Here is a 25,460-nt window from a genome sequence, read left to right on the forward strand (position 1 = left end):
ATATAGGTTGTGTGGGGTCTATGTTCTCCTATTCCACATTCCATAACATGGCATTTATTAACATTAAATTCCATTTGCCAAGTGGCGCTCCATATACTTATTTTGTCCAGGTCTTCTTGAAGGGGCATGACAATCATCTAAGTTTCTTATCCTTCCTATTATCTTAGCATCATCAGCAAACATGTTCATATAATTCTGTATACCAACTGGTAGATCATTTATGTAGACAATAAACATCACTGGTGCAAGAACTGAACCCTGTGGTACTCCACTTGTGACATTTCTCCAGTCCGATACATTGCCTCTGATCACAGCCCTCACAGTATGTGTAATTTTTTTTAATTACCTAAGTGTAGTTACAGGATGAGAGCTACGCTCGTGGTGTCTCGTCTTCCCAGCACTCTTTGTCATATAACGCTTTGAAACTACTGACGGTCTTGGCCTCGTGTGTGTGTGTGTGTGCGCACTTACCTAGTTGTGCTTGCAGGGGTTGAGCTCTGGCTCTTTAGTCCCGCCTCTCAACTGTCAATCATCTGATGTACAGGTTCCTGAGCCTACTGGGCTCTGTCATATCTGCACTTGAAGCTATATCAATTTCTCTGAGAATCTTGTATGTGGGGATCATGTCCCCTCTAAATCTTCTGTCTCCCAGTGACGTGAGGTTCAATTCCTGTAGTCTCTCCTCGTAATTAATTGTATTTGTCAATTTAGCTTCATTAACCCTTAACCCTTAAACTGCGCAATGCGCCTGCAGGCTCACGTCTGGTTTGCGCAACGCGCCTCCGGGTATTTGTATTTTTCACGTTCCATTCAAAACTCCCGCGGCTACATGGGGTTCACATCAGCTTCCTCAGGGCTCTTGTAAACAGACGCCATCTTTAAAAAAAATCGTGGTCCACATTCCCGGGTGTGGGAGCCTCAGTAGTGTGTGAGCAACCAAGGCTGGCACTCGCAGCATGAGCGCACAGCACTGCTGTTCAACATGTGACCACAGCATCGCCTAATACACTAATGTCAAAATATATATATAACTTGTATTATTTAGCTATGATAGTGTTATATTAGAGCCTGAGTGTGATAATGACTGGGTACAATGTTCAAATATCAGTGATTCAATGCTGTTCACGATGTTCACAGCGCTAGCCACAGCACCACAGCATTATTTCGTTCATCTAGGAATCTTCAAATGATTTCTTAGGTTCCTTTTCAAAATAAACGTGTGGTCAATTATTCATTTACAGGAATTAGGGACCAGGATTGTGATAATAGCAGGATTGTGGTTATAATTAGCGTTGTGCGTAGTATTGTGGAAGGAGGAATTTTGATGAGGGAAGGAGGGCGAGAATTGAGGTTGCCTCATTGTGTGTGTGTGGCTGCCACTCTTGTTTTGCTCACCATACTAGCTTAGTGGTTCGCTATGGGCAACACATATGTACATGGGTATATATAGTGTGTGTGTATATAGTGTAAGAACAGCAACAGGAGAATGTTGAGAGAAGCTATTTTGGTGAGGGAGGTGACGTAATCGTAGCGTCGCCTGCTGTGTGATTTTTCATGCAGTTGTAACAGACTAGGCTGTTGTAAGAATTATCCAGAGTGGTTTATCGACAAAAGAGAATGGGAAGCTGAGCCGCATGGTGACCTGACCCCCAGGGGAATTCGCGGTGGAAATAACCGACGCTTTGTTCATATCTGCGTATAATGAATCATCCTATAGTATTCAGTAATTTAGAGAAAATTAGCCTTTATTCATTTTTATTAAAATTGTATTGTATAATAGTACTGGATACAATATCAAGAGTATTCTAATTATTGAGTTTAAGTCACCATCAGTGACGTCACGAATCAGATCTAACTTTTAAAGCGGAGTGACCGGCGGTCATAGGTCATCAGGGGTTGACAGGTCTACTATTTCTCAAAGTTTTAATAACCATTTTTGTGATCGGGAACAGCTCTGCCGTTAGATGTTTGTAATTTAATTCAGTAAAATAATTCAACCAGTCTGGATCAATTAAGTACAACAGAGGTTAATTGTTATAACTTAAACCTGGCTAGTAACTTGGTAGAACTTTGACTGACTAGGCGGAAGGATACAATGCTCTGTCTGGGGTAGACCAGACAAGAGAGAAATCAGTGTGAATACGGGAGCAGCTGGGAGAGGTCAACCATCTTACCTCTCCCCAAGACCAGCCAAGACATCTAGCTGGTCGCCCAAGGTATAGTTGCTATTGTCAAGTATAGAAATAGTCTCATTTGCCACTCAGGTCAAGTAGGGAGTGTTAAAGTGATAGGGAGTGAACATATTTAGATTTTGTTTTAGTTTTCTTTTAATAAATTAAATTTGTTATTAATTTGCATTTTATTGTTTCCATGTGTTTTATGTGTATACTTGTCCTGGTCACGTGGTCCACACGAGGCAGAGTTGCATTGGGCGCCGATTCTAACATCGAATCGGAATTATCATTACCGTGTAATTTATTCCACACTCAAGGTCATCGTTTATAGTGGGGATCAAGCCCCTAGGTTGATTAATTAGCGTGATCGATCCAGACCTCGATCATTGCTCTTGTATTACTGGTCTGGTGGTGGCAGCAGAGGTGACTCTAGGGTTTTGTTCAGAGCTTAGGTCACGTCATACTGGGTGTAGAATCCTAAGTCGGTCAATCGTCTTAGGACCACGTGGCGTGGAGTTGGCTTTGTTAAAAGTTTTGGAGTCCCTTGGTTTAGAAATAAAAGTAAGAATACGGGTAGAGGGAGTAGAAAGAAGGAAGTAAAGAGAGAGGAACCTAAACCCGTGTTACAATGGTGCACAGCGGTGGTTTCAACAATTTTGTTTGAAATTGTTGAAAGGCTCACGCGTCTAGCCGTTCGAACACGTGCGCGGATACTAAGGAGACAGCCGCGGGCCAGGATTAGCAGTGCGCCCCACAACAGTGCGGTTGAGTGGGGATTGGCGAATCTTGGGTCATGCGGGCTGATATGATTAAGGTTAGTTAGTAAGATTAGGTTGTTAAAATTAGATTTATTGAAAAGGAGACCGCTCCGAGTTGATTGGACTGGGTACCATACTCGACCCATTGCAATTAATTCAGAGGTGTTGGGAGCCACCATACTCTCAACAGCAGTTCCTTGAGGGCTGTCGGGGGCGGATATATCTGTGGGACGCCAATAGATAGTCCGAGGGCGTTATTAGACGACCCAAAACGCTAGGAAAAACGTAATCCGTGAAGGGCGTTGCGGCCTCCGAGGGACGGACTAGTAACCTACCTAGCAGCGATTCAACAACTAAGTGATCGCACACTTAGTGGAGGTTGAGTCGTTCCTAGTCATAATTGTTGCTGAAAGCTGCGTGTCGCTCTGTTGGAACCTAGATGGTGTGGCCTCTAGGCTAGGTGTGGTACGGCGAGCCGGTAAGGACAATTATAGGATTAAGTCGAGTGCATTTTTTTAATTAAGTATACTTAAATTTATAAAGTAATTTCCGTTTATTTGCGTTGTTCTAGATTAATTTTTCCCCTAAATTCAATCCCCGGTTAAAATTTTTTTTTTTATCAAAGTGTTTAGCATTTTCTTGCATATTAGGCTAAGTGCGTACATTTTTTGCTATTCCCTGTTGTATTAGTCTAAGTCAGAGGCGTTGTTGCTAGAGTGTAGTTAATCCTCTGGACTTAGGGCTATTGGTCGGTCACGATAGATAAGTGAAGGAGTTTAAGGGATAGTAAGTTGCGTGTAAATGTTATTTGTCCGCGGAATATTTCTAAGTATTTTGGGATAAGTTTTCGGCTAAGTCGATGTCGGAAAGTCGTTAACTGTAATTAATTTGTATTCGTGGGTCACGTGTATGATCTGGGTATCATTAGGATTCCCCAGTCGATGCGGATGATATTTTCTAGTTGTTACCAGTAAGACGGTAGAATTGTGTTTGTAGACTTAGAATTCTGTTTTCAGTAGAAACGTAGGTGGAAAATTTTCTAAGTCCAGCTTGGGCTAGAATCTGACTTTTTGGCGAAAATTCGAATTTTCATGTTTTGTGTATATTCTGGGGCCAGTATTACTCTCTAGTGCGCGCAAGGGATGTAATTCTGTTCGTAAAGCATTAAACAGTGATAATTACATTTTTGCCGAATTTAGTTATTTTTCGAGAAAATCGTGTCGTAATTTTGTCAGAGTCCATTTGAGGTGAAAATCTCGGATTTTGACGAAAAATCGAATTAGTGAGTGTTGAAACCGCCCGAAGTGTCAGTATTGTTCTGTATACAACGTCAGTAGTAAATAATAACGTATTTATATCTGGAAACGAGAAACCCAAATTTTTGTGAATTAAAGGAGTTTTGTGATATTTGGGGTGATAGAAATTTTTTTCCCTCGGAGTCAGAAAAATTGGCAGAGTCTAGCAATTGAGTAAAAACGCAGTTTTTGATAAAAATTCAATTTTTAGTAAGCATTTATAGGTCCTGGGTGTCTATATTAACACTTTCGCTCACCCCGCGCGCCACCCCTCGACAGGGCGATATGGGCCCCAGCGTGTCACGGAAGCGCGCGTTAATTCCGAAAAGTGTATACTCTCTTCAACTTTGTCACCTCAATTCTCCTTCTACGAGAATAAATTTGGTATCATTGTGTTCGCAATAAAATTCTCTACAGCACTAAATGCATATAAACTCCAAAAGCCCGGCTAATTACCCGCAGCAAACAGAGAAAGTGCGAACGAGTTACCCGGGAGCGCGCAAACGGGATAAAATGTTTTCACTATTTTCACTCTGGTCACCTCAATTTTTGTCCTAGGTCTTTCATTTTGGTCTCAATGGGTTCGTAATAAAATTCTCTAGAGGAACATTAGCATATAAAAAAAAACACCTGGTCACGCTCCAACCGCCGACGAGTTGAAGACGGGCCACGCGTTAGCCGTGAGTGAGCGCTCAGAGGCCTTCCTACTACACTCCCAATTCCCACCCTTTTCAAGCCTTTCTTTCGCAATTTTCTTCCTGGAAGGGCCTTGTTCATGATTACTATCCATCGTGGAGTAAGCGTAGATAGTTTCTAAAGCCGCAGTAAGAAATATAGCCACGGAAAATAGCCGAAATGTTCACACGTTTGAGATGCGAGGGGAGACGACATTGGTCACAACAGTGGAGCAAAGACAATGGGCCCACGGCGTGTGCCAAGCCGCCTGAGGGCCACGAGGCTCAACAAAGGAAATGGGAAGACATCGGCGCACATTTTAAAACCAGTCCCCAAAAAATCGGATACAAACCTGATTTTTGGCGAATTTTTAAAGTGGATGACGCAATGCTGCGTCATCCCCGGCATTACCGCCAGTAAACGGATGACGCAATGCTGCGTCATCCCCGAGCGAAAGTGTTAATCGCTAGAGCGGTTTATTAACGTAAAACTAGTTATTTTCCTTCAGAACAAAAATGTTGAGTTTTCAGCGTTTAAGCGAAAAAGCGCGGGACTTAGTTTTTTTTCAGCGCAGCTGGTCCCGCTCCATCAGTCATCAGTGGCCACGCTGCTCACTTCAAGCGCGTTTAGTATTCAAGTACAGTAAATATTCTTTATTAATCCATCACGAGTGCTGTGCGTTAGTTGCGTTATCATTTAAATTGTTTTATATAAATTAGATTCTTTAATTTTTTTTAACGTAAAGGACTTAGGTTTCAGCAATAGACCTGCGGGATATTTCACGGTCAGACACGAGTGCGGGGCAGATAATCATTCATTGGATTCACTTCAGCGATTCTCTCGATAAATCGGTGTATTTCCTATTTTGGGAATTTAGTAGTTTTCTCTTAGAATAGAGTAGTGATTTTTTTTATTTTTGTAAGATCACGGTTGTAGTGAGTCCGGGTCGAGGGTGTACTAAAGGGTAGTTTAGAAGAGACGTGGCACACCAGGAATCACAGAAAATGTTTAACCCAGATAATGGCCAGTCAGTAGGGACCAGTGGGAATGGGAGTGTAGAGGATAGAACCTCTTCCGACACCACTGGGGACCGCTCAGGTAGCTCAACTGGCACCACAGGTGGGGCCAGTGGGACTGAAGCGACGAGTTCACGGGTTCTGCATGGGACTGGGCAGTCGAGGGTATCTTTCCATCCCTGGAGAGATACTATTATTGACATGAGTGGGGAGTCTTGCGAGGAGTCGTCCCATGAGTGGGGAGAGCCGTCTTGGGTTCCCCCACAAATAACATCGACGCCATGCCAGCAGGGCAGACAGGGGGCCTCAGTTAGTATGGCAGGACGTCCCACTTCGCTCGGTAGAGAACAGCAACCCGTTCAACGGGAACATGAACAACCACACCAACAGCAGGAACTACCCAACATAACACCAATACCACAGCACCCACAACACCTAGGTACACCTCATCCGTCACTACAACAACCCCAACCCCACCTCCCATACCTACCCCATCCTCAATTCCCATACCAACCCTTCCCCCAACCCCAGGCCACTCCATACCCATTCCAACCCCAGGCCACCCCATACCCATACCCATACCCATTCCAACCCCAGGCCACCCCATACCCATTCCAACCCCAGGCCACCCCATACCCATACCCATTCCAACCCCAGGCCACCCCATACCCATTCCAACCCCAGGCCACCCCATACCCACCCCAACCTCAATCCACACCCCAACCCGAGGCCACCCACACCATACCTCAGCCTCAACCCCAACCTCAATCCACACCCCAACCCGAGGCCACCCACACCATACCTCAGCCTCAACCCCAACCTCAATCCACACCCCAACCCGAGGCCACCCACACCATACACCAGCTTCAACCCCAACCTCAATCCACACCCCAACCCGAGGCCACCCACACCATACCTCAGCCTCAACCCCAACCTCAATCCACACCCCAACCCGAGGCCACCCACACCATACCTCAGGCCAAACCCCAACCTCAACCCAGTCCCCAACCCCGGGACCCACCCACTGCCAGTAGCTCCGCGTCACATACAGAGGGACTTGTGAGTCTGATTCCCAAGTTGACTCTGCCGACACTCAGAGGTAGGGAGTTGTCGCTCATTAAGGTGGAACGCAACCGCCAGGTGGAAGACTGGCTTTGTGAAATTGGTTCGATGCTGGAAGCTGTCCCGGGGGATAGATCGAAAATTGCTCTCGCTATGGGGGCTTGCGTGCACGTAGCCGGTCCACTGGCGGGATTTACAGAGTTTCAGCACCTGACATCTTGGCCTCAGTTTGTCCAAGCGATTAGGGACAGATTCAAAGACAGGGTTTCGGAGGATGAGGCTTACTTTTATCTCGAGTCACTTAAGAGGGATGACCGAAGCACTGTCAAGGATTTCGGGTCAATATTAAAGAGAAGGGTTGACGACCTCACTAAGGAACTGGGGTTCGATTCGAGTCAGGCAGAGCAATTCGCTAAAGAGTTGTTCTGCAAAACGTTACCTTCCGATATGGGGCCATTGTTCCTTGCGGGGAGAGCGGGTGTGAGTTATGAAGACCTAGTCCAACAGGCCGCCACAGCCCTAGACAGGCAGACGCGCGCAGGGACATCGGGCACTCAGTTGTCGCCATACGTAGAGGCGTTAAGTAAAGGCGAGGGAGCCAAGCCGAGGAACTGTGGCGCGGGTTCATCAGGCGGGAAGCAGCCCTCAGCTGCAAGTTCGAGCCACCCTGCGCGGGGTACCAACAGAGATCCGCGGAGGTGTTACTCCTGCTGGAAGCGCGGGCATATACAGAGGGATTGCGAAGTCACTCCTACGAAAGCATGAAAGCAGGCTCCTAGTGATGGCAGGCCTACTTTTGAGGTGAAAGTGGAAGGTGTGAGATTGACAGCTTTTGTTGATACAGGAAGCCAGGCAACGGTAATTAAAAAGTCAGCCTTCAGCAATTTTAAGTATGCACGTCTTCAACGTTGCGCAAAGACATTAACAGCAGTCAATGGGGAAAAGATTGAGATCGTAGGTCAAGGTACAGTTAATTTTGAGATTGATGGGGAATTGCAGCCTCACACATGTACGATCGTAGAGAACCTTGATTTTCCTGGTCACATCTTAATGGGAACTGATTTTCTGTCGCGATTTAATTATTCCTTGTCTGCTCAAAAAGGGGCTAGGAACTGCAGGTTGCAGTTGGGACAGACTTCCTACCCAGTGGAGATGATCGACCATCCCCCAGTTGTAGCTTCAATTAAGAGGAAGCTGAAATATAATGCGCACTATCCAAAATTGATTTTTAAGTCTCTTCCAGACACAGTTAAGAGGTCATGCGCATTGCATGCATTGACTAAACAGAGTTGCCCACCACATTCTGTTAAATTTATTAAAGTAGCCGTGGGACGTCACATACAACCAGGTACCACCCTTCAGGTGGCTGGGAGATGTGATAGTTTATTAATTCCTCATCACTTAGTTGTAGTGCTCGATAAAGGTGCACTCATTCCAGTTGTCAATCTTTCACATAAGACTTTTCGCTTCAGGGCAGGTGATAGGGTATCTCAGGGAACCATGGTGGAGGACACAGAAATCTTTCACCATGAGTCAGCTGAGACGCCAGCCGTCACTGCACAATGTAGTGCACTGAATATGTTGAATACTAAAACACCATCCAAAGTACAATACGAGACGAGAAATGTTGCACAGAATGTTGAAGTGGAAAAATTAATTTCAGCACTTGATTTGCAACATGTTGCACAGGCAGATAGGAAGGCACTGAGAGGAGTTTTACGAAAATTCCCGAAATTGTTTGCGACAGAGGATGACCAGATTGGTCTCCTTGATAAGATCGAGCACACCATTCCAACTGGTGACCATTTGCCTGTGTACACAAGACAGTGGAGGTTGCCGGAACAGGCAAAGAACATTATCAGGGTGGAGTGCCAGAAAATGTTGAGACAGGGCGTAATAGAGCCTAGTACGTCACCATGGCTCTCTCCTGTTGTGCTAGTTCGGAAACCGGACGGTAGTTATCGTTTCTGTGTTGACTACCGGAAGGTGAACGAACTAACTAAGGGTGATGTGTATCCGTTGCCCCGAATACAGGAGATAATAGATCAATTTGGTGCTGCTAAGTATTTCTCAACTCTTGACGCAAAATCGGCGTATTGGGCGATTCCGGTGGCAGAACAGGATAGGGAAAAAACAGCATTCTCGGATGGTAGGCACACTTATCAATTCCGTAGGATGCCGTTTGGTTTGAAGACAGCGCCTTCGTCGTTTCAGAGGGCCATCAACTTTATCCTTAGTCCGGTACTGGGTAGGCATTCTTTAGCGTACCTGGATGATGTTGTGATATATTCCAGGACGTTTGAGGAACACCTACAGGACTTGACTGAGACTTTGAAATTGTTAGATCAGGCAGGTTTCAGGCTGAATGTTCAGAAGTGCACCTTGGCGGCTCAGAAATTCAAATTTCTGGGGTTCCAGGTGTGCCCAGACGGTATCCGACCTGACCCAGATTCTTGCCGCGCCATTGCTGACATGCCTACCCCAAGGACAGCAAAGGACGTGCGTAGGTTTTTGGGGGCGGCCGGATATTTTCGTCGTCACATTGAAGGTTTCGCTGGCATTTCAGCACCCCTGACTGATCTGACAAAGAAAAATGCGAAGTTTGTGTGGAAATCAGAACATGACGAGGCCTATCGCAAACTGAAAGACCAACTAATCACGACACCGGTATTGGCTATTCCTGATTTTGAGAAAGAGTGGGAAGTGCACACTGACGCCAGCGGTATAGCTATTGGCGGGTGCTTAATTCAGCGAGACGCAGATAATTTACCCCATCCAGTAGCCTATTTCAGTAGGAAGGTCAAAGGACCTGAAGTTCGTTATTCAGCTACGGATCGGGAGGCACTGGCAGTAGTAGAATCAGTTAGGTATTTCGAGCCTTACCTATTTCAGCAGCATTTTGTAATCTACACAGACCATCGAGCATTAACACACATATTTAAAAAGCGAACGAAATGCCCACGAATGTCACGCTGGTCTCACGAACTTTCGGCCCACTCATTCCAGATCTTGTACAAGCCTGGTCCAGCACATGTTGTGCCAGATACGCTAAGTAGAAATATAGCGGCAGTTCAAATTAATGAAAACATTGAAACCATTCCATCAGATAAAATGAGAGAATACCAGATGAGCGAGCCTAGATGGAAAGAGATTATTGAGTATTTAGAAGGAGGAAAATACCCGAAAAAGAAAAAGAACTTACCTATACATGATTTTGAGATGAAACAGGGCGTCCTGTATTATATTAATAGCCAGAATGATAGGGCAGTATTTCAGCTAGTTATTCCGGACGCGTTGCGGTCATCAGCGTTAAAGCTTGCGCATGCTTCAAAAATTGCAGGGCATCCGGGGATCTTTAAAACGCACTTAAAAGCAAAGTCTCTATTTTATTTTCCAGGATTACTTTCTGAGGTAATCAATTTCGTGAAGTCGTGCCCTCGTTGCCAGAGGAGGAAAGGCACCCTTAAGGTACAAGCCCCACTTCAGGAATTTCCTGAAATTCGTGAACCGTTAGATCGTGTGGGGGCCGATCTGATTGATTTACACCACAGTCATGCGGGTAACAGATATGTGTTGGTGCTAGTTGACCATCTGTCTAGATACACTACACTAGTTGCATTACCTCAGAAGGATTCTCGTACGGTTGCAGATGCGTTCTTGCGTAGGTTCGTTACTGTATTCGGACCTCCTAAAGTTTTAGTCTCTGACCGGGGTCAAGAATTCAATGGGAATATATTTAGAGAAGTTTGTAAGATTTTAGAGACAACTTCGGCTTTTACAACGGCCTACCACCCACAAGCAAACGGAATGACGGAACGGACTAATCGTTCAGTCAAGGATATGCTTGCAATCCTTGCTGAACATGATGCAAACACCTGGGATGAACACCTACCCTATGTTCAGTTCGCCTTGAATACTGCCATCCACCAATCAATTAACACCCAACCACTTCATTTGTTTACTGGTAATTCATGCAATTTCCCGTCAGGTCTGCTTAACAGACATAATGTTGCATACGGGGAGGACTATCCTTCAGAGGTCCTTGGAAAAATGAGAAATGCATGGAATATTGCAGCTGAAGCGTCCAAGAAGGCACGGACTCGGTATGCTCATTTTTATGACAAGAAAGTGCGCCCTCTTGAGTTGAAGGAAGGAAGCCTCGTATTGAGAGTGAATGAGGCTGCGCCCGCCAATCAGAGCAGGAAACTAGCTCCGAGGTGGCGAGGACCATATAGAGTAATTAAAAGGGCGGGGCCGGTTAATCTTGTTATAAAAGGAGTGTTCGAGGACCAGGTGGAAAGGACAATTCACGTAAATAAATTGAAACATTATCATGCTAGAGAGGAATTAGAACTGCCTTCAGCGGGTCTAGTTCCTGACTCAGCAGTGCTGACTCATGGCTTCACCGACGAGTCAGAAGATGAGGATGACCCTCTGTCATCGCTCATCAGTAGTCAGGTGCAGTCTCGCCACCCTATGGTGACGAGATCTCGCGCTATACAGTAAAGTAACTTCCTTGGTTAGTATAATTTAGTATTCATTAGATTTTCCTGTAAAGGCAATGAGATGTACTATGTCTATACTTGACTCAGGTAGCAACTTTTACCGTGCTCTGGGGTTCCACCTCCACCAAACCCAGAGTATATCTATGCTTCCGCTGTGTTGTGTCTGTCTGTTCCCAGGTCTGATTGGTACACCGACCCAGTTGTTCCAGCCACACGTGAACCCTTGTCTGTAAAGACCGAGGGGGGAGGCACGTTACACAAAGCCCTCCCCCCACCAGACCCAGTAACCCATACATCAGTTACTTTGGGGATGAGTGACTGTCCAAGAGTCACCCGGCCGACGCCTCACGTCACTAACGAGGTTGTCAGGGCCAGCGAGCTGTCCACATTATAGCAGTCACCGGAGGTGCCATACAACGCCGGGGTAGCTGTCTCGAGATCACCACTACCCACCTGCTGCGTCATCAAGACTGCAGCCATTCCAGCAGTGTTGGAGGAGAGGTCAAGAAATGGAAAGCGCGTAGCAGTACTCAAGAGTTTCGCCGGAAGATTAATGATTACGTCATCTGAAGTAACAAGAAAGCGGAAATAAGGCGGTCACAGGTGGAAGGCACGGTTTCCCTACAGAGTACCGGGACTCGCCAATAGAAGGTCGCAAAATTGTCTCCTTTGGCCTAAAGTCGGCGGTACGAGGGTATACACAGTTGGTGTTTACGGCCTAGTAACCTGGGGACATCAAGAAACGCCTGAGATGACGTGAGCAATGATGGAAGACGAGATTCACCTGTTCTGCAAACAAGCAACCCGCCTCTACGACCTTCTAACACCACTCCTGCTAAGAGACACCGTTGGTACATCCAGTTCTGCTCTGCTGTGGTCATCTGCGACAAGTTTAACATCAAGACTACCGTGTGAACTGTGATTGATACGAAGGCGTGTGGACTGTCGAGAGCAAGATTAATGGCCGAAGTAACAGTATTCTACAGCTGTCACTTGGCACTCAGTTCTACTACACTCTGTCGTCATTCAGGAGTACCGGATGGGAGTACAAGAGGACCAGGTATTGATGTCTACACATGGGGAGAAGCAAGATCGACACCGTCATCATCAGCGACTACATTCAGCATCCAGCAGCATCGATTTTTTTCTCGTTTACTCAATATGAACAATTGATACAAACAACAAAGTTGGCTCTGAACATCTGTGTAAAGAACATCTGGACACTTTTGTTTAAATGTTGAAAAACAGATTTAGAATCAATACTTTATAAATGTTGAAAAACAGAGTTAGAATCACAATATTTTTTAAATGTTGAAAAACAGATTTAAAATAATTCTGGTATAATATATGAATTTTGCTCTATAAATTGGTCAGTAATCAAAATCGAAGCCCCTGTGTAATTGTCTCAGCCCAGAACAAACGGTTATGGAAAATTATGTTGTGCTATTTTTTTCAGAATGTTTGAACACAGGAGAGGCGGACCAATATAAACATTGACACTTCTAGTGAGTGAGAACACTTGGCTGTACAGTCAGCTGAAACCTGTGATATAGTATAGGAATTTTTTTTTATATTTTTAGATACATGTAATAAACGTTAGGTGTGTTCCTTAACATGTCAAGGTTGACATTGATGGGGAGTGGTTAGTACACGGATGTGTACCTGATAGTTCCGTAGTACGCTCCCGGATGACAAAGTTCAGTCTGAACTTATAACTTTAATGTTTGTTTGAGCACGGTGTGGCCGGCTCTAGGGGACACATGGACTTGGCTAGTGAAGAGCCAAGAGAGTTTAATAGCTAGTTTTTGATGGTAGAGTAGGGACATGTTATTTAGCTATGTCAGTAAGGATAGGATGTATGTTTCCTGACATTAGAGGATTGCTGTCAGTTGACAGCTGAGAAATTTATGAAATATGAACATGTTCATTATGATGTTGGACTATTATTTGTCAAATTTTATTAGTTAGGTTAGCTTTTGTTTGTGGCATGAGTTGAATTGTGGGTTTGGATACTAAACCTCGTGAATTTTAACAAATTAACAAGGTTTACTAAGTGCTTGTGCGGGGGGGTTGTAACAGACTAGGCTGTTGTAAGAATTATCCAGAGTGGTTTATCGACAAAAGAGAATGGGAAGCTGAGCCGCATGGTGACCTGACCCCCAGGGGAATTCGCGGTGGAAATAACCGACGCTTTGTTCATATCTGCGTATAATGAATCATCCTATAGTATTCAGTAATTTAGAGAAAATTAGCCTTTATTCATTTTTATTAAAATTGTATTGTATAATAGTACTGGATACAATATCAAGAGTATTCTAATTATTGAGTTTAAGTCACCATCAGTGACGTCACGAATCAGATCTAACTTTTAAAGCGGAGTGACCGGCGGTCATAGGTCATCAGGGGTTGACAGGTCTACTATTTCTCAAAGTTTTAATAACCATTTTTGTGATCGGGAACAGCTCTGCCGTTAGATGTTTGTAATTTAATTCAGTAAAATAATTCAACCAGTCTGGATCAATTAAGTACAACAGAGGTTAATTGTTATAACTTAAACCTGGCTAGTAACTTGGTAGAACTTTGACTGACTAGGCGGAAGGATACAATGCTCTGTCTGGGGTAGACCAGACAAGAGAGAAATCAGTGTGAATACGAGAGCAGCTGGGAGAGGTCAACCATCTTACCTCTCCCCAAGACCAGCCAAGACATCTAGCTGGTCGCCCAAGGTATAGTTGCTATTGTCAAGTATAGAAATAGTCTCATTTGCCACTCAGGTCAAGTAGGGAGTGTTAAAGTGATAGGGAGTGAACATATTTAGATTTTGTTTTAGTTTTCTTTTAATAAATTAAATTTGTTATTAATTTGCATTTTATTGTTTCCATGTGTTTTATGTGTATACTTGTCCTGGTCACGTGGTCCACACGAGGCAGAGTTGCATTGGGCGCCGATTCTAACATCGAATCGGAATTATCATTACCGTGTAATTTATTCCACACTCAAGGTCATCGTTTATAGTGGGGATCAAGCCCCTAGGTTGATTAATTAGCGTGATCGATCCAGACCTCGATCATTGCTCTTGTATTACTGGTCTGGTGGTGGCAGCAGAGGTGACTCTAGGGTTTTGTTCAGAGCTTAGGTCACGTCATACTGGGTGTAGAATCCTAAGTCGGTCAATCGTCTTAGGACCACGTGGCGTGGAGTTGGCTTTGTTAAAAGTTTTGGAGTCCCTTGGTTTAGAAATAAAAGTAAGAATACGGGTAGAGGGAGTAGAAAGAAGGAAGTAAAGAGAGAGGAACCTAAACCCGTGTTACACAGTGTATGGTAACCACTGTACTATTTGGACACAATACCGGCTTACTTGCATAGTTCTGGTAAATAAAACATGTAGATAGGTATATAGAACATGTGTAATAAGAACTATAACAATATGGTGGGAGGAGCAATGTTGGCGAGTAAGATGTTGGAGTGAGGGAGACTGGCTGGGTATGGCTGCTCTCACTCGAGGTGTTCAGAATGTGTTCATGACCAAATGCTCCTATTGGCCCATACAAGGCAGCTCCTATTGGCCCATATGCGGCAGCTACTATTGGCCCATATGCGGCAGCTGCTATTGGCGCATACGAGGCAGCTCCTATTGGCCCATACGAGGCAGCTGCTATTGGCCCATACGGGGCAGCTGCTATTGGCCCATACGAGGCAGCTCCTATTGGCCCATACGAAGCAGCTGCTATTGGCCCATACGAGGCAGCTGCTCTTGGCCCATACGAGGCAGCTGCTCTTGGCCCATACGAGGCAGTTGCTGTTGGCCCATACGAGGCAGCTGCTATTAGCCCATACGAGGCAGCTGCTGTAGGCCCATACGAGGCAGCTGCTATTGGCCCATACGAGGCAGCTGCTATTGGCCCATACGAGGCAGCTGCTATTGGCCCATACGAGGCAGCTGCTATTGGCCCATACGGGCAGGTGCCATTGGCTCATACGGGGCAGCTGCCATTGGCCCATACGAGGCAACTGATATTGGCCCATACGAGGCAGCTCCTATTGCCCCATACGCGGCAGCTGCTATTGGCCCATACGCGGCAGCTGGTATTGGCCCATACGAGGCAGCTGCTATTGGCCCATACGAGGCAGCTGCTATTGGCCCATACGAGGCAGCTGCTATTGGCCCATACGGGGCAGCTGCTATTGGCCCATACGGGGCAGCTGCTATTGGCCCATACGAGGCAGCTGATATTGGCCCATACGAGGCAGCTGCTATTAGCCCATACGAAGCAGCTGCTACGCGGTGTTCTGAATGTATATAGTGTGTGACAGTGTATAGTGTGTAAATAGATTGTATATATACACAAATTAGCATGATACATAGTAAATATGTGTACACAAGTTTCATGCACGTAACACAGTGTCTACGGACAGTACGGATGTTGTACTGCGATATTATAGTGTACGTGTTCATTATACATTGGATTGGCACATAAAAACAATGAAAATGTATTTGGAAAGGTGCGTAAAAAATGAACGAAAATATATTCGCGGCAACTCGCGCGCCCCGAGCGCCCCACCGCCCCCGAGAGCTTACGGCACGGGCGCACGGGGAATGATGACGTCACGCCCCAACTTCCGGACCCCATAGCAGCCAAAGTAAGTACAATTTCGACTTTTTTTTTACATACCCATACTGAGGGAAGGGTTTTTGACACTTTAAAAAGAAAAAAGAATTTTTTCCAGAGAATTTATTTCCTGCGCACTGCGGGGGTGTCACATTTGGAGGCAACGCAGTTAAGGGGTTAAGTTGCGCATCGCATCATATGATGCTTTAACCAACTTGCAGTAAATTGCACATCGCATCATATGATGCTTTGATACCTGGTTGATGGGGTTCTGGGAGTTCTTCTACTCCCCAAGCCCGGCCCGAGGCCAGGCTTGACTTGTGAGAGTTTGGTCCACTAGGCTGTTGCTTGGAGCGGCCCGCAGGCCCACACACCCACCACAGCCCGGTTGGTCCGGCACTCCTTGGAGGAATAAATCTAGTTTCCTCTATAAGATGTACACGGTTGTTCTGGCAATATTTCTTATGCTTGCTGGGAGGATGTTGACAACCACGGACCTCTGATGTTTATACAGTGTTCTCTGATTGTGCCTATGGCACCTCTGCTCTTCACTGGTTCTATTCTGCATTTTCTTCCATATCGTTCACTCCAGTATGTTGTTATTTTACTGTGTAGATTTGGTACTTGGCCCTCCAGTATCTTCCAGGTGTATATTATTTTATATCTCTCTCGTCTTCTTTTTAGTGAGTACATTTGGAGGGCTTTGAGACGATCCCAATAATTTAGGTGCTTTATTGCGTCTATGCGTTCCGTATATATTCTCTGTATTCCCTCTATTTCAGCAATCTCTCCTGCTCTGAAAGGGAAAGTGAGTACTGAGCAGTACTCAAGACAGGACAACACAAGTGACTTGAAGAGTACAACCATTGTGATGGGATCCCAGGATTTGAAAGTTCTCATAATCCATCCTATCATTTTTCTGGCTGTCGCAATATTTGCTTGGTTATGCTCCCTAAACGTTAGGTCGTCAGACATTATTATTCCCAAATCCTTTACATGCTGTTTTCCTACTATGGGTACATTTGATTGTGTTTTGTACTCTGTATTATGTTTAAGGTCCTCATTTTTACCGTACCTGAGTACCTGGAATTTATCACTGTTAAACATCATGTTATTTTCTGATGCCCAGTCAAAAACTTTATTAATATCAGCTTGAAGTTTTTCAGTGTCTTCAGCGGAGATAATTTTCATACTGATTTTTGTGTCATCTGCAAAGGATGATACGAAGCTGTGACTTGTATTTTTGTCTACATCTGATATGAGAATAAGGAAAAGCAGCGGTGCAAGGACTGTACCCTGAGGTACAGAGCTTTTAACTGCACTTGGACTAGATTTTATATGGTTGACCGTTACTCGCTGAGTCCTGTTTGACAGAAAACTGAGTATCCAGCGTCCTACTTTACCGGTTATTCCCATTGACTTCATTTTGTGTGCTATCACGCCATGGTCACATTTATCGAAAGCCTTTGCGAAGTCCGTGTATATCACATCAGCATTCTGTTTTTCTTCTAATGCCTCAGTGACTTTGTCGTAGTGCTCAAGTAGCTGTGAGAGGCACGATCTTCCTGCTCGAAATCCATGTTGGCCTGGGTTGTGAAGGTCATTGGTCTCCATGAAATTGGTGACCTGACTCCTAATCACTCTCAAATACTTTTATGATGTGCGATGTTAGTGCAACTGGTCTATAATTCTTTGCCAATGCTTTGCTCCCTCCCTTGTGTAGAGGGGCTATGTCTGCTACTTTAAGTGCATCTGGTATCTCCCCCGTGTCCAAGCTCTTCCTCCACACTATACTGAGTGCCTGTGCTACTGGCACTTTGCATTTCTTTATAAATATTGAATTCCATGAGTCTGGACCTGGGGCCGAGTGCATGGGTATGTTTTAAATTTCTCTTTCAAAATTTAGTGCGCTCGTGTTGATATCAGTTATATTTACAGGGGTTTGAATATCCCACATAAAGAAATTGTCTAGATCTTCCACTTTCATGTTGTTTATTGGAGTGCTAAACATGTCCTCATACTGCTTTTTTAGGGTTTCACTAATTTCTTTGTCATTCTCCTTGTATGAACCTTTGGAGTACTACACAAGATTTAAACGGCTCGCAGATATACGGGGTTCACTACACCTTCATCAGGGCTCTTGTAAACAGACACCATTTTTTTTAAAATCGTGGGCCAAATTCCTGGGTGTTAGGGGCCCTCAATATTTAGTGAGCTACCAAGCCTGACACACGCAGAATGAGCTCACAGCACTGCTGTTCAGCTTGTGACCACAGCATTGCCTAAAAATGCCATAATATACTTGTTCATGCTATTATGTAGCGATGATATTATTACAGAAGACCCCTGACTGTGATAAAACTGACCAGGGTTCTGATAATAGCAGGATTGTGGTGATATTTAGCGCTGTGCTCCATGGAGGGAGGAGTAATGCTGTGGGAGGGAGGGTGGTGACGTTGTCTTTTGACTATGTGTGGCCACCTTTTATTGACTGCAATCACCATACCAGCTTAGTGGTTCGCTATGGTGAACACAAATGTAGATACGTATATATAACGTGTGTACAGAGGGGTATAAACAGCAATAGGAGTAGGTTGGGAGCCCCCGTTTTGGGGAGGGAGGTGGCGTTGTCTGCATGATTTATCATGTTGTTTACTGGTGACCACTATGGTCTTTGGGCACCATACTAGTTTACTTGTACAAGTATGGTGAATAAAACAAGTAGATACTTATATATAATGTGTGTATATAGCATAATAACACCACAAACAGTATTGTTGGATGAGAAATATTAGTGCGTTTGGCCTTGAGGCGGCTGCCACCAGCTGACTGTGTGAGTAGCTACGTCTTTGTGCCTTTACTCACCATACAAGCTTAGATATACAGTTATGGTGAACAAAACACGTAAATACTTATATATAACGTCTGTATATAAAAGCAAAAACAGTATGGTGGGAGGAGAATGGTGGCAAGTCAGGTGAGGTGAGGGAGGGAGTTGCAGCCAGTGGCGGGCTGCCACTGCCACTCAGCATACCAACTTAGTGGTTTGTTAAGGTGAACACGAATGTAGATACTTATATATAGCATCTGTATATAGTGAATAAAAGCAAAAACAGTATTGTGGGAGGAGAATGTGGGTGAGTCAGGTGACTTGAGGGAGGGAAGAAGCAGCAGCCAGTGGCGGGCTGCCACTGGCACTGCCACTCAGCATGCCAACTTAGTGGTTCGTTATGGTGAACACGAATGTAGATACTTATATATAACGTCTGTATATAGTGAATAAAAGCAAAAAAGTATGGTGGGAGGAGAATGTGGGCGAGTGAGGTGTTGAGGGAGTGAGTGACTGGCTGGTGTGTGGCGGTCACTCCTCGTTACTTTTTGACTCATAATAGCAACTTAGTGGTTTGTTATGGTGAACAAAACATGCAGATACTTATATATAACCTGTGTATATAGTGTAATAACAGACAAAGTATTTGTTCACTGTTTGATGAACATAATTGAATCAACAATATGCACACCCTATTTTTGAGTACAGCGATGATTCAATCATTTTATTATATAAATATATCACACTACACACTATTGAATAATATTACAGCAAAAAAACTACAAAAAATCAATCAAAGACATTGAAATAATTAGGTAATTATCTCTTTGTGGCAACTCCGGCCTGACAGCTGGTGAGCAACAGACCGTCTAGGACGCACGCTGAGTCAGCGCCTGTTTTTTGCCAGCCTTCCCTGTCCTATAGCGGGCAATATATGCCACTTACGATTTTTTTATTATTTTTCCCATGATTAGTGAACACAAATTAGCAGATTTAGAAGAAAAAATATATTTTTTTTATGTATGCACCTGTGAGTGACACATGCTAAATAGCAAGGCGCCTTACAAGGGTTAAGAATAATTTTGCGGTTAGTAGGATCTCTTTAACCCTTAAACCACGCATATCATATATATATGATATCAGTGACAAAACCGAAACCGCGCACATCATTTATATATGCTTTCATGTCTAGCGCTGTAATTTAAACGCCTCGCCTGGGATAGGGGCAGCTATAGTACAGCCCCGACCAATAGTTGCCAGATGCCAGCTAGAAAAAAATCCAGGCCAACATTCTTGAGTGTTAGAGCGTCAGTATTGAACAAGCCACCAAGGCTGGCGCACGCAGCACGAGCTCACAGCACCGCTGTTCAGCTTTTGATCACAGCATCGCTTACAAATGCCATAATATACATGATACTGCTATTATTTAGCGATGATAGTATTATAAAAGACCCCTGACTGTGATAAAACTGACCAGGATTCTGATAATAGCAGGATTGTGGTGATATTTAGCGCTGTGCTCCATGGAGGGAGGAGTAATGCTGTGGGAAGGAGGGTGGTGACGTCTTTTGACTATGTGTGGCCACCTTTTATTGACTGCACTCACCATACCAGCTTAGTGGTTCGCTATGGTGAACACAAATGTAGATATTTATACTGTAACCCCACGATTATCCGGGATTCGAACATCCAGAAAATGCCCTTATACGGCCAAAATCGTGAACGGATAAAGTTATCTCAATATCCGGCCAAAATGGCCATGGGAGCCGGATAAAATCCGGTTTGGCCGGTTAAAAATCTGAGCCGGTGAGCCGTACAGTAATAATCCCGTACAGCTGTGGCTCATGGCCATGGTGTTGGAGGGGGTAGGGTAGGTGGGCGGTGTCGGGAGAGAGGGGAATGTTGGGAGGGACCACCTGGGGGATTACAGTCAGGAAGAGAGAGAGGGAGTTGGTAAGGAAGGGAGGGAGGGAGGGAGTTGGTCAGGAAGGGAGGCAGGGAGTTGGTCAGGAAGGGAGGCAGGGAGTTGGTCAGGAAGGGAGGAAGGGAGTTGGTCAGGAAGGGAGGGATGGAGTTGGCCAGGGAGGGAGGAAGGTTGTTGGTCAGGAAGGGAGATGGTCAGGAAGGGAGGAAAGGAGTTGGTCCGGAAGGGAGGAAGGTAGTTGGTCAGGAAGGGAGATGGTCAGGAAGGGAGGAAGGGAGTTGGTCAGGAAGGGAGTTGGTCACGGAAGGGAGTTGGTCACGGAAGGGAGTTGGTCACGGAAGGGAGTTGGTCACGGAAGGGAGTTGGTCACGGAAGGGAGTTGGTCACGGAAGGGAGTTGGTCAGGAAGGGAGGAAGGGAGTTGGTCAGGAAGGGAGGGAGGGAGTTGGTCAGGAAGGGAGGGAGGGAGTTGGTCACGGAAGGGAGTTGGTCAGGAAGGGAGTTGATCAAGAAGGGAGTTGGTCACGGAAGGGAGTTGGTCACGGAAGGGAGTTGGTCACGGAAGGGAGTTGGTCACGGAAGGGAGTTGGTCACGGAAAGGAGTTGGTCACGGAAGGGAGTTGGTCAGGAAGGGAGGAAGGGAGTTGGTCAGGAAGGGAGTTGGTCAAGAAGGGAGGAAGGGAGTTGGTCACAGAAGGAGGAAAAACTATTGTGGTGTGTATGGGACTCGCTTAAGCCTAACGAAGGAAGGTGGCGTTGGCGGTGTTGCAAGAATTATATTGTTTTCTTATTGCTGTGTAGAGCTAGTTACGAATATTAATTAAATAACACTATAATAGATGAACAGTACAGTACAATATTTGGTTTGCTATTTATTCATTTAAATATTTACAATAAAATAAAATGGGATTTAACAGAACTTAAGGCGCATCGTACAGCGTGTCAGCACCCACGTGTCTGTCGACACATGTGGAGGGGAGATGGGAAGGCTGGCGTGAAGTGGGGGAGGGGAGGGGGGGGGGTTGACCAGGCAGATCACATGTGTCGTCTGTCTCTGTTCCAGTCTCGCCACTTACCCACCTGTTCACCCACTTCCCTGTCTACCCACCTGCCTGCACACCCTCATACCCACCTGCCAATCCATCCTCCCACCTGTTCACCCACTTCCCTACCCACCCACCTGTTTACCCACCTGTTCACCCACTTCCCTGCCCACCCACCTGTTTATCCACTTCCCTGCCCACCCACCTGTTTATCCACTTCCCTGCCCACCCACCTGTTTACCCACCTGGCTGCACACCCATTTACCCACCTGTTCACCCACCCACCTATTTACCCACTTCCCTGCCCACCCACCTGTTTACCCACCTGCCTGCATGCCCACTTAACCACCTGCCAATCCATCCACCCACCTGTTCACCCACTTCCCTACCCACCCACCTGTTCACCCACTTCCCTACCCACCCACCTGTTTACCCACTTCCCTGCTCACCCACCTGTTCACCCACCTGTTTACCCACTTCCCTGCCCACCCACCTGTTTACCCACCTGGCTGCACACCCATTTACCCACCTGTTCACCCACCCACCTACCTATTTACCCACTTCCCTGCCCACCCACCTGTTTACCCACCTGCCTGCACACCCACTTACCCACCTGTCAATCCATCCACCCACCTGTTCACCCACCTACCTGCATACCCACCCACCTGTTCACCCACTTCCCTGCCCACCCACCTGTTTACCCACATGCCTGCATGCCCACTTACCCACCTGTCAATGCACCCACCCACTCATTCACCCACCTGCCTGCTTGCCCACTCACCCACCTGCCTGCCCAAACCTGTTCACCCACCAAGCCTATCTACCTGCCATCCACTCATCCAAAACCCACCTGCCTGAATCCACCTATCCCTGCCTGCCCACCCACCCACCCACCTACCTGCCTTCCCACCCATTTTCCCTGCCCACCCACCCACCTGCCTGCCCACCCATTTTCCCTGCCCACCTACCAGCTAGGCAGCTAACCACCCATGCACCAGCCCCACACACTAATTAGTGTCAATTCAAATCATGCGTGTGGTATAAAAATTGTCGGAGATGGTCCCTTTTGGACTCGGAGGTGAAAAAGTACTATATCCGGAACATGTGATAATCTGGCTGGGGGTCCTTCCCATATAGTCCGGATAGTCGAGTGGAGACAGTATATAACGTGTGTATAGTGTGAGATAACAGCAAGAGGAGTAGGTTGGGAGCCCCCATTTTGGTTAGGGAGATGCGTCATCTGCACGACTTGTCATGTTGTTTACTGGTGGCCACTATGGTCTTTGGGCACCATACCAGCTTATTTGTACAGGTATGGTGAATATAACAGGTAGATACTTATATATAATGTGTGTATATAGCGTAATAACACCACAAACAATATTGTTGGAGGAGAAACATTAGTGCGTCTGGCCTTGAGGGCGGCCGTCACCAGCTGACTGTGTGAGTAGCTTCGTCTTTGTGCCTTTACTCACCATACAAGCTTAGATGTACAGTTATGGTGAACAAAACATGTAAATACGTATATATATAATGTCTGTATAGTGAATAAATGCAAAAACAGTATTGTGGGAGGAGAATGAGGGTGAGTGAGGTGTTGTTGAGGGAGGGAGTGGTAACGAGTGGCTGGCTGGTGTGTGGCGGTCACTCCTCGTTGCTTTTTGACTCACCAGACCAACTTAGCAGTTCGTTATGGTGAACAAAACATGCAGATACTTATATATCACCTGTGTATATAGTGTAACAACAGCAAAACTATATGTTTATTGTTTTATGAACATAATAATTGAATCACTAATATGCACACCATAATTTTGAGTACAGCGATAGTTCACACATTTTATTATATAAATGTACCACAATTCACTGTATGAAATAATATTACTGCAAAAAAACTAGGAAAAAATCAATCAGAGACATTGAAATAATTACGTAATAATATATTTGTGGCAACTGCTGTCTGACAGCTCGGGCGGAGTAGACCTCGTCTGGCGAAGGCTCTGCCAACGCCCCTTTTTGCCAGACTTCCCTACCCTATTGCGGCTAAAATATACCACCTACGATTTTTTTGTTATTTTTTCTGTGATCAGGGAACAAAAATGAACACTTCTATAAGACGAAAGAATTTTTTGAATTTTTTTGTTTGTTGCGTCTGTGGGTGTTAATTCCATTTGGGCCCCTAGCGGTTTGAGGATTAACTGAAAGATTTGTTGCTCTTTACCGTTTCTATAGAAAGTGTAATTACTCTTTCTAGTAGACGTCAATCCTTGATATTTGAGCTGTTATATACATACAAAATTTTCTAAAAGGCAGTTCTTATGTTGGCCAATCTAACATATGCCGCTGATGATATCCTTTTGATGTGGGCCTCTGGAGACAGGTTCGGTGTGATATCAATCCCCAGATCTTTCTCTCTATTTGATTAACCTTGATAAATGTAAGTTCGTCCCAAAATTTGGTTTAATAACACATTTTCATATGTATTGGGTCTTTCCTTCATCGTCGTTCAAACACTACGGTATTATTTTACTTTAGTTAGTTGTAAATGGTAATGTAAAAATAGCCACTGAGGTCTGATTAAGACTTTATGACCATGTAATCTATGTTTTGCTTCACTACTCACTGGTTGAGTATGGGGTGCATAAGAAAATAGCCTCCTTCGGCGGCGCCTTGTTTCTAAATGTGTTTCAAACTCGCACTGTATCTTGTGCTACCCACTCTGTCAACTCAAATTTTGCTACAATGTACCTCTTAACAAATGATATGTTCTCTCACAACCCAATATACCTTCTTGTATATATATATATATAAATAGATTTCATCTGTAAGGGGGTATGGTTTGCACCTTGTTATTCTGATAATGGATGTCTTCTCTGATAAGAGTTCAATCCCTGACTGTCCAAATGGTTGGGCACTATTCGTTCCCTCCCCTCGTGCCATCCCAAATCCTTAACCTGACCCCTTTCAAGTGCTATACTGTATAGTCTTTATGGCTTGGCGCTTTCCCCCCTGAGAGTTCTCTTCCCTTCCCTTCTCTGATAAGAGAGTGCTTTGTTAACAAAGTAATACAAGTAATACAAACAGTGCGCTAAGCATTGTTAACCCTTACACTGCTCAGGGGTCCTTGGGACATTTACACCCCTGTGCGCAAGAAAAAAAAAATTCAAATATTTTTTTTCGTCTTCTAAACATGTTAATTTGTGTCCCCTGAGCACGGAAAAAAAAAAAAAAATCGTAGGTGACATATTTTTGGGCGCAATTGACCGAGGAAGTCTGGCAAAAAGTGGGCGTTGACAGATCGGTCGTCAGACCCGGTCAGCGTCACCCACGCTGACAGATGGGAGTTGCCACAAAGATATTATTACCTAATTGTTTCAATGTTTCCGATTGATTTTTTCTTAGTTTTTTTGCAGTAATATTATTCAATAGTGTGTATTGTAATATATTTATATAATAAAAGTGGTGAATAATCACTATACTCAAAAGTATGATGTGCATATTAGTGATTCAATTATTATGTTTATAAAACAATAAACAAATAGTTTTGCTGCTATTACACTCTATACACA

This window comes from Procambarus clarkii, chromosome 5, assembly GCF_040958095.1.
Source record: "Procambarus clarkii isolate CNS0578487 chromosome 5, FALCON_Pclarkii_2.0, whole genome shotgun sequence".
Lineage (NCBI taxonomy): Eukaryota > Metazoa > Arthropoda > Malacostraca > Decapoda > Cambaridae > Procambarus > Procambarus clarkii.